This window comes from Aquarana catesbeiana, linkage group LG10, assembly GCF_042186555.1.
Source record: "Aquarana catesbeiana isolate 2022-GZ linkage group LG10, ASM4218655v1, whole genome shotgun sequence".
NCBI classification, from domain to species: Eukaryota; Metazoa; Chordata; class Amphibia; order Anura; family Ranidae; genus Aquarana; species Aquarana catesbeiana.
In genome coordinates this window covers 30,117,396-30,131,126 of record NC_133333.1, presented here as the reverse complement: position 1 = coordinate 30,131,126, position 13,731 = coordinate 30,117,396, and the positions used below count along the sequence as shown (strand labels likewise).

General features: G+C 44.2%; 1 long non-coding RNA gene across 1 annotated transcript; it reads right to left on the bottom strand.

Moving 5' to 3' along the window:
• Window positions 1-332: 332 nt before the first annotated feature.
• Window positions 333-5,880, bottom strand: LOC141110520 (uncharacterized). Its single transcript, XR_012236300.1, has 3 exons — window positions 5,770-5,880; window positions 4,416-4,596; window positions 333-1,359 (listed from the first exon to the last, which is right to left on the bottom strand). It is a non-coding gene; the product is annotated as an uncharacterized lncRNA (long non-coding RNA).
• Between the last annotated feature and the right edge of the window lie 7,851 nt (window positions 5,881-13,731).

Sequence of the window (13,731 nt, the reverse complement as noted above, 5' to 3'; positions counted from 1 at the left end):
GGGAAGCAGCAAGCAAGCGAGCAAGTGCGCACGCATTTGTTGACTGGCTGGCTGAAGGGGGGGGGGGCGCTGGCTGGCTGGCCGGAGAGGCCGTGGGCCGCCCCAGCCCAAGCAAATTGAGCACCATCCGCCACTGCTCTTGATTGCAAGCTTGTAGCGCCTGGTAGTTGGTAGTTGTATATTAAGTAATACCTTTTATTGGCTAACTCAATTTATTCAAGATACAGGCTTTCAGGACCCCTTAGATTCCTTCTACAACTTTATCCATTTCTGAAAACCTACATAATGGTGTATAGAAGCTTCAGTTCAAATAAACACTGTATGCAGCAGTATTTGCAATGCAATTTATTTTAAGTTTATTTAAAGTCACTCATTGCATTTTGCATTCTAATTTTGATGGATGTTCTTGAATCCCGGCTTCGCTTTTTACTTAACAAGGCATAAAGAACGGGATTCAGGCAACAGCTGACCGTCACCAGGCAAATGCAAAGAGAGCTCATGGTGAAGTCTAGATGCAAATGTCGGCTATTGGTCCGCTTTGCTATAAATGGCCACACATTGTATGGAAACCAACAGCCGAAAAAGCCTCCTACAGCAGCTGCAATAATCTTGAAAGTCCTCTGAAATGCCTGTGGACGTTTATATTTATCAGTATGCAATTTGTAGATAATTAAACCGTAGCAGATAAGGATTACGGCAAAAGGCAATGCAAACATGACAAGACTTCGAGAGATCATGAAATATTTTTTAGAGGAGCCATATGATGGGACCTCATGCTTACGTATTACATAATCTTTTAGGTATTTGTGCTCTGGGACAGCTGCAAAAAACGTATGAATTTCATCAGGGAAAATAAATATTTGCAGTACAACGAGTGCAAAACACAAGATCCACAGAACAACCGAAGCAGTGATGGCTAACCCACGGGTTTTATGTATTTTTGCCCAAATCGGCCAAAAGATGGTCACAAATCGATCAATACTAATGACCGTTAAGAAAGCAACACTGGTAAAAGAGTTTATGTGCAGCATGGTAACGTTAAAATAGACAATGGGTACACAAACTTTGTTATGATCCAATAAGAGCCATTCGACTATACGCACTGGAAGAGAGATACAGCACAAAAAGTCAGCGATGGCCAAATTGAGAAACCAAACCGCATTGACGGTCTTCATTCTGCAGCCTGTGATCCATATGACCAAACCGTTTCCAATGACTCCCACAATAAATGTGAAAAAGTAACAACTGATAGTTGTTACTTTTGTGATGGTGTAGGCTAGTTCATATGAGGATTCGGTATACATTGTATCCTTTTGTCTTTTTGCAACTTAAACCAAATTCTTCAAGCTAGATGCGCTCCTATAAAAAAAAAAAAAAAAAAAGTAAGAAGTTGTTAAAAAGGCAAGGAAATTGATGAGTCCATTTACCAATCTTTACACCCAAGATTTACACATCTTTGACACAAGGTTCACACACAACTTTCACATATGATTCTTTTGAAATTAAAAGTTCTAATCTTCAGTGCAAGTCATAGTACTCATTTTCAGATATTTACAGTTCTTAAATGAAGTTACAAAAAAACACAAAAAACTAAAGTATGTAATTACAGCTACTACTAGTTATTCACATTTAGATGGACTTGCCCTACAATGTTGAAGATGTTTCACCAGAAGCATTTTTAGCCACACTAGTTACTCAGTTACTTTAACCCTTTCATGCCTAAGCCTATTTCTGACATTTGTTGCTCACAAGTTAAAATCCGTATTTTTTGCTAGAAAATTACTTAGAACCCCCAAACATTATATATATATATATATGTGTATATATATATATATATATATATATATATATATATATATATATATATTTAGCAGAGAATAAAATGGCGATCATTGCACTATTTTATGTCACACTGTATTTGCGCAGCGGTCTTCAAACGCAATTTTTGGGGAAAAAAGACAATTTTATGAATTAAAAAAAAAGCTAAACAGTAAAGTTAGCCCAATTTTTTTGTATAATGTGAAAGATGATGTTACGCCGAGTAAATAGATACCTAACATGTCATGCTTTGAAATTGCGCACCTGTGTGGAATGGCGACAAACTACGGTACCTAAAGATCTCCATAGGCGACGCTTTTAAAAAAAAATAACGGTTACCAGTTTAGAGTTACAGAGGGGGTCTGGTGATAGAATTATTTCTCTCGCTCTGACGATTGCGGCGATACCTCACATGTGTGATTTGAACACCGTTTACATATGCGGGCGCGACTTACGTGTGTGTTTACTTTGCTGCGCTAGCTCGCGGCGACAGGGGCGCTTTAAAAAATATATTTATTTTCCTCCTATTTATTTTATTTATTTTTATTTTTTTACATTGTCTCTTTAAAAAAAAATGATCACTTTTATTGCTGTCACAATGAATGTAAACATCCTTTGTGACAGTAATAGGTGGTGACAGGGGATCGTGGTTCAAAAAGACCCCAAATCCCTACTTTGCATGTCAAAGTATTCAGATTGCCAAAAACGGAATACTGTAATTTTTTTTTTTTTTAAATCGCCGCCATTAGCAGCCGAGTAAACCGTCTTGACGTCGCTTCCGTGTTTACACATAGGAGACTGTTTCCGGCTTTCTTCCAGTCTCACTCTAGCCAGCGGAAGGGCAGTGCAGCTGCAGGCATCACCCCGGTATAACCCCTGAAAGCCAATGAAGGCCGCATAAATGCGTACAGTAGGCGCTAAGGTTCACTCGTACAAACAAATGGCCACTGCCCCCACCTATAACTGCCCTTCACAGCAAGGAACACATGGAAGGGCAACGAATGTCAAACAAAGCCAAAGAAAATTTCTGGCTCAACTTGCTAACCAACCTGCAACCAACCAAATTAGCCTAATGCCGCGTACACACCACTGGACTTTCCGGCAGACTAGGTCCGATGGTTTTCCTGACGGACTTTTGGCGGACTTCCGATGGACTTTCCGAACGAACGGACTTGCCCACACACGACTGGACTTTCCGGCAGACCAGGTCCGACGGTTTTCCCGACGGACTTTCGGCGGAGTTACAGCAGATTTCTGAACGAACGGACTTGCCTACATATGGACTAAAGTCCGTTCATTTTGAACATGATGAGGGGATTAGAAAAGGAAGTCAATCTCGCCGCTTTTATCGGCGAGATTGACACCTTGCGAGCCCCATCGTGGGAGCCAGCGCAGAGCATACCAGACCCTTAGGCCTGGTAAGGATTTTAAGGGGAACCCCCTACGCCGAAAAAACGGCGTGGGGGTCCCCTCAGAATCTATACCAGACCCTTATCTGAGCATGCAGCCCAGCCATTCAGGAAAGGGGGTGGGAACGAGCGAGCGCCCCCCTGCTGAAACGTACCAGGCCGCATGCCCTCACCATGGGGGGGTGGGTGCTTTGGGGAAGGGTGTCCCCCTTCTCCAAAGCACCCACCCCCCCATGTTGAGGGCATGTGGCCTGGTACGGTTCAGGAGGGGGGGGCGCTCGCTCATCCCTACCCCCTTTTCTGACCGGCCGGGCTGCGTGCTCGGATAAGGTTCTGGTATGGATTTTGGAGGGACCCTCATGTCGTTTTTTCAGCGTAGAGGGTTCCCCTTAAAATCCATACCAGACCTAAGGGACAACTTTCTCACGCTCGCTGCAATAGGAAAATGTGTTTTTCCTATTGCAGCAAGCGCAAGATGTACAGTACCCTGACGCGCGATAGGATCGCACTAGAAACGTTCTCGCGGGCAGGTGCTGTAGCTGCCCTTGCGTCGTATTTGGTCTGTCGGACCAGCATACAGACGAACGGATTTCCTGATAGGAACTGGTTCCGGCTGAGTTCCGGCAGGAAGATTTGAAACATGTTCCATTGGCTGGCTGTTGGGGTAGACCGTTCAACATGAACAGAAACAAACAAGTATTGTATCATTCGATACGATCAAAAATATGTATAATACCATTCGACATGAAGATTCAATGAAGCAGCTAAAAACATACGATCGCCGCGAGCGGACATTTGCGGCCAAATGCTCCGCCCATAGGCTATAGAAGAATTCTAATATTGTTTGACTAGTAATAACAATTAATAATTATAATTATTACTAGTCAAACAACATTAGAATACAATATAGCTTGTGGGTGGAGCATTCGACTGGAAATGAACGATCGCAGCGTCATACAGTTTAGCTGCTTCGTCAAATCTTCTTAGAACATCCTACAGACACCATGAGCCTTCAATTGACAGATTCGACCTAAATTAATTTGGATTTTTGTACCAATGCATTTTTTAACGAAACAAAATAAATAAAAATGAATTTCGGGAGTAACTAAATAAATGTATTTTTTGGACGAAACCGAAATTCCGAAACAAAATATTTCAGTGTGCACATGTCTACTGAAGTGAAAGCACCTGTAATGAGTCTAGGAGAAGATGTCATCTGACAGCCCTCGTGGCCAGTGGCAGGTCTCTATGTAGGGGTGGAATTCAGAACGGGATCTCCACTTATAAAGATGAACAACCCACAAGGTGATTGGAACGTGGTGCTTCTTCATGGCTCAGTACCATCCTCATTCCTGGGTAGCCAGGGTTGCTATTGATAAGACACAGACGTTATATATTAGGTATAACTATACTAAATATTAAAGCCTTCAAAGGGTTATGACCTCAACCTCAGAGCAAGAGCCAATAGTCAGTATCACAAAAATCGAAGTAAAGTAAAACATCAGTACTGTTTATTAAAAAGTCAATGCCACATTTTATTCACCCTTTGCTTATCTGTATAGCCAAAACTTTTTTTTTCCGTTTTGGATACAGTAGGGAAGGGTTATAACTGTTGTCACTTTATTTTTATTTATTTATTATTATTTTTTGCTATATTTGTCTTGTTGGAGAGGTTTCCCTCCACTTCCTGGCATGGTGAAACAACAGTTGGCGAAAAGAAATTTATACAAAATGATGGAAATGAGATGCTTTAAAGAAAAGATACCGCATGTGAACACTTATCCCCCCCCCACTCATTCTGGTGACAACTCTAAAACTTTTGCTTTCCAATCACTTTAACTGTGCGTCAATGACTCCAACCTGAATAAATATAAAGGCATTTAAGGACAGAATTAAGAATAAGCATAGAGAATTGGCATAAATAAAAAGAAAAAGTGACAAATGCCACATAAAGGTGGAAATGAAATAAAAAGAGCCAGCTAAAGTACAGATTAAGTATTTATAGAGGCTTTTAATAATAACAATGAATAATAACAGTGATAATAATAATAATAATAATAAAAATGCAGAATCTATTTGATTCTACTATATACACTTGTGTAAGTATTTGTATGTATGGGAATGTACTGTATGCCTTTGGTCTACAATAGGTATACACTGAATTCCAAATATTAGTAAATGTTCTGTACACCTGCATTTCTTTGTATACTATAAGTATGACATTTGTCTCATATATTTTGAAAAATTCCAATAAAATAAGACTGTTCAGAAAAATGCAGATTCCATATATATTTAATGCCTATGTATGCAAACTGAATACATTTTGTAAGAAAAGTATTGAGAGGTTTTGTAACTTGTACACATAAGTGAATTCATTAATTTCCCTCTTACTGTCTCAATTGCTTTGTCTATCTCTCTCTTTCCCGAACCTCTCTATAAAATGACATCAGTTAGAATTTTGACTATGCGTTGTCTACTAAATGGCGTGCTTCCTATAATTTTTATGACTCTCTTACAATTTTTTACAGGTTTATTCTCTTACCAGACAACTTGTACTGATTAACATGGTGCCCTCCTTGAGTTGGGTGTTGTTCAGCATAGAAAAGTCTTCCAGTGAATAAGATTCCACACACTTTATAAGCACATTTATGAAAACTTATATTTATCTGCTATAGTTTAAAGAACATCAGTTCCTGTTTCCTTCCCTTATCAGTAAAGGCGCATAACCATAAAAAAAAAAAAAAAAAAAAAAAAAAAAGTTAAAGCAGACATATACTTTAATCGTTGTACATAGTTAACATATTACAATTGTCTTTGGAGCCTGCTTGATGATCTGAATATTGAGATTAACATAAAATACTTTTTTGTGGTTTTGCCAATTAATATATTATAATAATAAATAATATAAAGTATATACTTTTAACCATTTTTATATTATTTAGCCACTTGCTGCCAAATCACGTACCTGGTACGCCATTTGACTTTAAGTGGTTGAACCAGGGTGATGTCTGCACTACCTTTTTTTTTTTTAGAGCCGATGGTTGGCTCTCTTGTAATAGCAATGGATTGGCTAACCAGCTGCTTGGTTGTTATTACAAGCAGCGGGAGGGGGCGATCCCCCCTCCCGCCGGATTCCGCGACCTGATCGGGCTCTCCTCTCCCACCGGGAGATCCTAGCCACTAACCAGCACGTACGCCGGCTAGTCGGAGTCCCAAAGAAAGCCGGGATCGGCTGTGATCGGGTCACCGCTATGGTAACCTAGAAATTATGACATGACAATAGGGATAAAACTTTTTTGCGGAAGGGAGTTTAATAAGACACGTGACCACTCATTAAAATTAGAAGAAAAGAGGTTTAACCTTAAACTACGTAGAGGGTTCTTTACTGTAAGAGCGGTAAGGATGTGGAATTCCCTTTCCACAGGCGGTGGTCTCAGCGGGGAGCATTGACATTTTCAAAAAACTATTAGATAAGCACCTGAACGACCACAACATACAGGGATACACAATGTAATACTGACATATAATCACACACATAGGTTGGACTTGATGGACTTGTGTCTTTTTTCAACCTCACCTACTTTGTAACATCTAATCGTTCTATTTTACCGGCATCTTTCATTTTTTGAAAATCAAAATTATTTAAAAACGATGATCTTACCGCTTTGAATGCTTGTAAAGTGGTTGTAAACCCTTACACACCACTTTTACTTACACGTAAGCCTATAATAAGGCTTACCTGTAGGTACCGTGAATATCTCCCAAACCTGCACCGTTTAGTAGATATTCACTGTATCCGCGTGTGCCGACGTCATCAGCTCAAGTGCATTGAAGAAATGGCTTGCTCATGCCATTTCTTCAGCTCCTGTGGCGTTACCGGCGGCTCCCGCACGCGTGGGAGTGATGTCATCGCGGCACCGGCTAATCACAGCGCCGGAGCCCATGATACCCAGAAATGGGTCTGGGAGACATGTCACCGGCGACATCAGTGTGCCGGGACAGCTGCGGGGGCTTCAATCTAAGGTAAGTATTTCATAATGAGCTAGTATGCTATGCATCTCACATGACTATATGTCTATACATGACTACGCAATTGTCATTCAAAGTGTGACAGCGCTGAAAGCTGAAAATTGGCCTGGGCAGGAAGGGGGTAAAAGTGCCGGAATTAAAGTGGTTCAGGGGCGGCCCATTCATTACTGGCGCACGGGCACCGCCCCCTTTTTCCAGCCACCCCCTCTATGACTAATGGATAGATTCATGAATCTATCCATGGCCACCGCTGCCACTCCCTTTTGAGGCGTCCGGCCCCTTTTTGGACGCCGGGTGCCTAAATTTCAGCGGCGGGGTGTTTTTTTTGAAGCACCTGATTAGAGCCATAGGCTCTAATAGGCTTCAAAAAAGGTGGACTTGGAGCACAGAACATTGCGCTGGAAGTCCACCCAGATGTGTTAGAAAAGCAAATTAATATTTGCTTTTCTAACACTGAACTGCCTCTCCGCCAATCAGATAGCGTGGGTCTAATACCCGTTACCTTATTGGCTGAAGGCACAGGTGCCCTATTGGACACCTAGCAGAACGGAAGAAGAGAGAAGGGGGAAGCATGGAGGACAGACTAGCCATCCCAGAACTCACCGCCGTCACCTGCTGCCTGACCCGCCACTAAGATGGGGTAAGTCCCAGGCAGACAGCAGGTGGGCAGGGGTCACACTGGTGGCATTTAATGGGCACAGGTGGCAGCATTTGATGGGCACAAGTGGCTGCATTTGATGGGCACAAGTGGCTGCATATGATGGACACAGGTGGTTGCATTTGATGGGCACAAGTGGCTGCATTTGATGGGCACAAATGGCTGCATATGATGGGCACAGTGGTTGCATATGATGTGCACAGTGGCTGCATTTTATGGGTCATAAGTGACTGCATATAATGGGCACAAGTGGCTACATATGATGGGCACAATAGCTGCATATGATGGGGCCAGTGGCTGCATTTTATGGGGCATAAGTGGCTGCATATGATGGGGCACAAGTGGCTGCATATGATTGGCACAATGGCTGCATATGTTGAGCACAGTGGCTGCATTTGATGGACACAATGACTGCATATGATGGACACAAGTGGCTGCATTTGATGGGCACAAGTGGCTGCATATGATGGGCAAAAGTGCCTGAATTTGATGGGCACAGTGGCTGCATATGATGGGCACAAATGGCTGCATATGATGGGCAAAAGTGTCTGAATTTGATGGGCACAGTGGCTGCATATGATGGGTACAGTGGCTGCATATGATGGGCACAAGTGGCTGCATATGATGGGCACAATGGCTGCATATGATGGGCACAGTGGCTGCATATAATGGACACAAGTGGCTGCATTTGATGGGCACAAGTGGCTGCATATGATGGGCAAAAGTGCCTGAATTTGATGGGCACAGTGGCTGCATATGATGGGCACAAATGGCTGCATATGATGGGCAAAAGTGTCTGAATTTGATGGGCACAGTGGCTGCATATGATGGGTACAGTGGCTGCATATGATGGGCACAATGGCTGCATATGATGGGCACAATGGCTGCATAGGATGGGCACGGTAGCTGCATATGATGGGCACAGTTGGTTGCATATGATGGGCACAGTGGCTGCATTTGATGGGCACAATGGCTGCAATTTATGGCACAGTGGCTGAATTTGATGGGCACAATGGCTGCATTTAATGGGGCATAAGTGACTGCATATGATGGGCACAAGTAACTGCATAAAATGGGCACAATGGCTGCATATGATGGGCACAGTGGCTGCATTTGATGGGGCATAAGTGACTGCATATGATGGGCACAAGTGACTGCATAAGATGGGCACAATGGCTGCATATGATGGGCACAGTGGCTGCATTTGATGGGGCATAAGTGGCAGCATATGATGGGCACAAGTGGCTGCATATGATGGGCACAATGGCTGCAAATGATGGGCACAGTGGCTGCATATGATGTTCACAGTGGCTGCATTTCATGGACACAATGACTGCATATGATAGGCACAAGTGGCTGCATATGATGGGCACAAGTGGCTGCATACGATGGGCACATGTGGGTGCATTTTATGGGCAAAAGTGGCTGCATATGATGGGCACAAATGGCTGCATATGATGGGCACGATTGGCTGCATATGATGGGCACGAGTGGCTGCATTTGATGGGCAAAAGTGGCTGCATATGATGGGCACAAATGGCTGCATTTGGTGGGCACAAGTGGCTGCATATGATGGGCACAGTGGCTGCATATGATGGGCACAAGTGGCTGCATATGATGGGCATAAGTGGCTGCATATTATAGGCACAAGTGGCTGCATATGATGGGCAAAAGTGACTGCATTTGATGGGCACACGTGGCTGCATATGATGGGCACAGTGGCTGCATATGATGGGTACAGTGGCTGCATATGATGGGCACAATGGCTGCATATGATGGCACAGTGGCTGCAATTGATGGCACAGTGGCTGAATTTGATGGGCACAATGGCTGCAATTGATGGCACAGTGGCTGAATTTGATGGGCACAATGGCTGCATTTGACTGGGCATAAGTGACTGCATATGATGGGCACAAGTGACTGCATAAGATGGGCACAATGGCTGCATATGATGGGCACAGTGGCTGCATTTAATGGGGCATAAGTGGCTGCATATGATGGGCACAAGTGGCTGCATATGATGGGCACAATGGCTGCAAATGATGGGCACAGTGGCTGCATATGATGTTTACAGTGGCTGCATTTCATGGACACAATGACTGCATATGATAGGCACAAGTGGCTGCATATGATGGGCACAAGTGGCTGCATACGATGGGCACAAATGGCTGCATATGATGGGCACGAGTGGCTGCATATGATGGGCACGAGTGGCTGCATTTGATGGGCAAAAGTGACTGCATATGATGGGCACAAATGGCTGCATTTGGTTGGCACAAGTGGCTGCATATGATGGGCACAGTGGCTGCATATGATGGGCACAAGTGGCTGCATATGATGGGCACGAGTGGCTGCATATGATGGGCATGAGTGGCTGCATTTGATGGGCACAAATGGCTGCATTTGGTGGGCACAAGTGGCTGCATATGATGGGCACAGTGGCTGCATATGATGGGCACAAATGGCTGCATATGATGGGCATAAGTGGCTGCATATGATAGGCACAAGTGGCTGCATATGATGGGCAAAAGTGCCTGCATTTGATGGGCACAAGTGGCTGCATATGATGGGCACAGTGGCTGCATATGATGGGTACAGTGGCTGCATATGATGGGCACAATGGCTGCATATGATGGGCACAATGTCTACATAAGATGGGCACGGTAGCTGCATATGATGGGCACAGTTGGCTGCATATGATGGGCACAGTGGCTGCATTTGATAGGCACAATGGCTGCAATTGATGGCACAGTGGCTGAATTTGATGGGCACAATGGCTGCATTTGATGGGGCATATGATGGGCACAAGTAACTGCATAAGATGGGCACAATGGCTGCATATGATGGGCACAGTGGCTGCATTTGATGGGGCATAAGTGACTGCATATGATGGGCACTAGTGACTGCATAAGATGGGCACAATGGCTGCAAATGATGGGCACAGTGGCTGCATATGATGGGCACAAGTGGCTGCATACGATGAGCACAAGTGGGTGCATTTTATGGGCAAAAGTGGCTGCATATGATGGGCACAAATGGCTGCATATGATGGGCACGAGTGGCTGCATATGATGGGCACGAGTGGCTGCATTTGATGGGCAAAAGTGGCTGCATATGATGGGCAAAAATGGCTGCATTTGGTGGGCACAAGTGGCTGCATATGATGGGCACAGTGGCTGCATATGATGGGCACAAGTGGCTGCATATGATGGGCACAGTGGCTGCATATGATGGGCACAAGTGGCTGCATATGATGGACACAAGTGACTGCATATGATGGGCACAGTGGCTGCATATGATGGCCACATTTGGCTGCATATGATGGGCACAGTGGCTGCATTTGATGGGCACAGTGGCTGCATTTGATGGGCACAAAATCTGCAATTGATGGCACAGTGGCTGCAATTGATGGCACAGTGGCTGCATTTGATGGGCACAATGGCTGCATTTCATAGGCACAGTAAGGCTGCAATTGACATTTTTTTTTTTAGTATCTTTCAGTTTGTTTGCGCCCCCCCCCCCCCCCCCAAATTTTGAGCACCAGCCACCACCGAAGTGGTTAATATTTTTTATAAGCAGTGAAACAGAACAATCACTGTAGATCGTTTATAATGGTAGATCACGATGCAGAACTGATACTAGTTCAAACAGGAAGCTAGGAACTGTGATAGCGGATCACCACAAAGCAATGTTCAGATCAAATATTGGCACAAAATAAAACATTGCTGCAGTTTCAAGAAAGTAGAACTCTTTATGTAGGATAAACTAATCCAACTCACAAAAATAGGACAATCTAACTCAAACTATTTACTCAAATCCACTACACAGCAGTAAAGCTGCATGTGCGGTCTCATGGAAAAGCTGGAGACCTTCTATGTATGCTTTGGCAATGTAAGCTTATACAATGCTTCTCGTCTTGAATGGCTGTGTTTATTGTTTAGATTTGTTGCCCAAAAATATGGCTATTGGGTACCCTGGAAAATCTACAACTTAAAGCAGAATTAGAGCCAAACATAAAAATAAATAAACCATAAAATGATCAAATAAAAAATGCTTTTCTGTAATATTGACTTTCAATTTGTAGTTGTTCTGAACAGTTTTGCAAGGTTTATTTACTGTCTGTTTCCCCTACTGAGGAAAAGCACTATTTAACCAGGCATATATTGTCACTGGGGAAGAAAATAGAAAATCTAAGATCTTTTTGGTTGTGTTATGAACATGAATAGATTAGGGAAAATTTTCCACAGGGAGCACCTGCTCTGGTAACAACATCTAAGGCAGCCCATACATTAGTCCTTTTTTTCATTCATCCAAAAAAAAAAACAAATTTCCCTACCCACACAATAGGGGAACCCTTCCTTGCTGATTTATTGTATTCTGACAGTCTGGAGATTTTCCCACCGTCAGAATACACTCATCAGAGATGCAGACTATAGCCGCCAGTGCAGATCAATCCGGAAAAGCCAGACAGGGTGGTTGCACAGAAGTCAATTGGTAGAATGTTCTGTACAAGCGGCCTGCCCAAACATAGATCAAAATTTGGCCAGTCCCTGCTGAACCAGATGAATTTCTAATCCATGTATGGTCAACTTAAGAAGAGTTGTACCTTCAGTTTGGAGTGATTATTTTTAAATTGTAGCACCACCCCCGTATGAGCCGCTAAAATCCTCTCTTGCCTCAACTCTTCCGCCAGGCACACAGTATTTTCCACAGCCAGGTACACACTTAGGCTAGTTTCTTGAATAATCAGACTAGGGATTTTGGTTGTTTTTGATGTATTATTGAAAGCTTGGATAGAGAATGTGGTGGGATACTCCAGATTCAACTAATTACATGGAGGACAACTTGACTGTGGAATTCCTACTTGATGCAACATGCACACCTGAGCAAGTCCTCTATGGGAAGGATGGACTGTTACTCTTCAGGACACTAGTCAGTATCCCCTTTCTGCTGTACCCAGTAGCTGACTCTCCTAGCACAGAGGGATAGCCTAAAGAACCAGGCCCCAAAATCTTTAGTCTGTATTCACAAGAGTCTCAAACAGATCCTCTTCGGCACGGCTCACCTCAGTCAACTCTTCAGAACAAATGGGTCAGCTCTCCATCTTCCCGGCCTCCAGCCTGAGACCACATGGCAGCAGGTGTTGAGGAGGGCCATTGGCGTCACCAGCCTGGGGACACAGGGGGCACTGACCCCCCCAACATCATACTGGGGCCCCCCATGTGCCCCCCCAACAGGGCCGGACTGGCCTAATGGGGCTGTCTGCCCTGGGACTCTGCCGTGCATGGCTGCAGCGCAGTGCTCCCCTCCCTCCTTCTTACACAGGCAGCGGGAGACCCAAGACTGCAGTGTCACGGAGCTTTGAAATGTTCTGCCACGCTATGAGAAAAGTCCCGCCCTCCTCCTAGACCAGGTCGTGTGATAGACGCAGTGTTCTGTTTATCACACGAGCTGGTCTAGGAGGAGGGCGGGACTTTTGTCATAGCGTGGCAGAACATGATTTCACAATCACACTCAGCTCAGTGACACAGCGCTAAGGCTGCAAGATGGTGAGGCTGTCATGAGGGCATAGAGGCTACAATGAGGTCACAGTAAGTAAGGCGGCAATGAGGGCATGGTGAGACTGCAATGAGGGCACAGTAAGACTGCAAGGATTGGGCACGGTGAGACTGCAATGAGGACACAGTAAGGTGACAATGATGGGCACAGTAAGGCGGCAATGATGGGCACAGTAAGGCGGCAATGATGGGCACAGTAAGACTGCAATGATAGGCACAGTAAGGCTGCAATGAGGGGACGGTGAGGCTGCAATGAGGG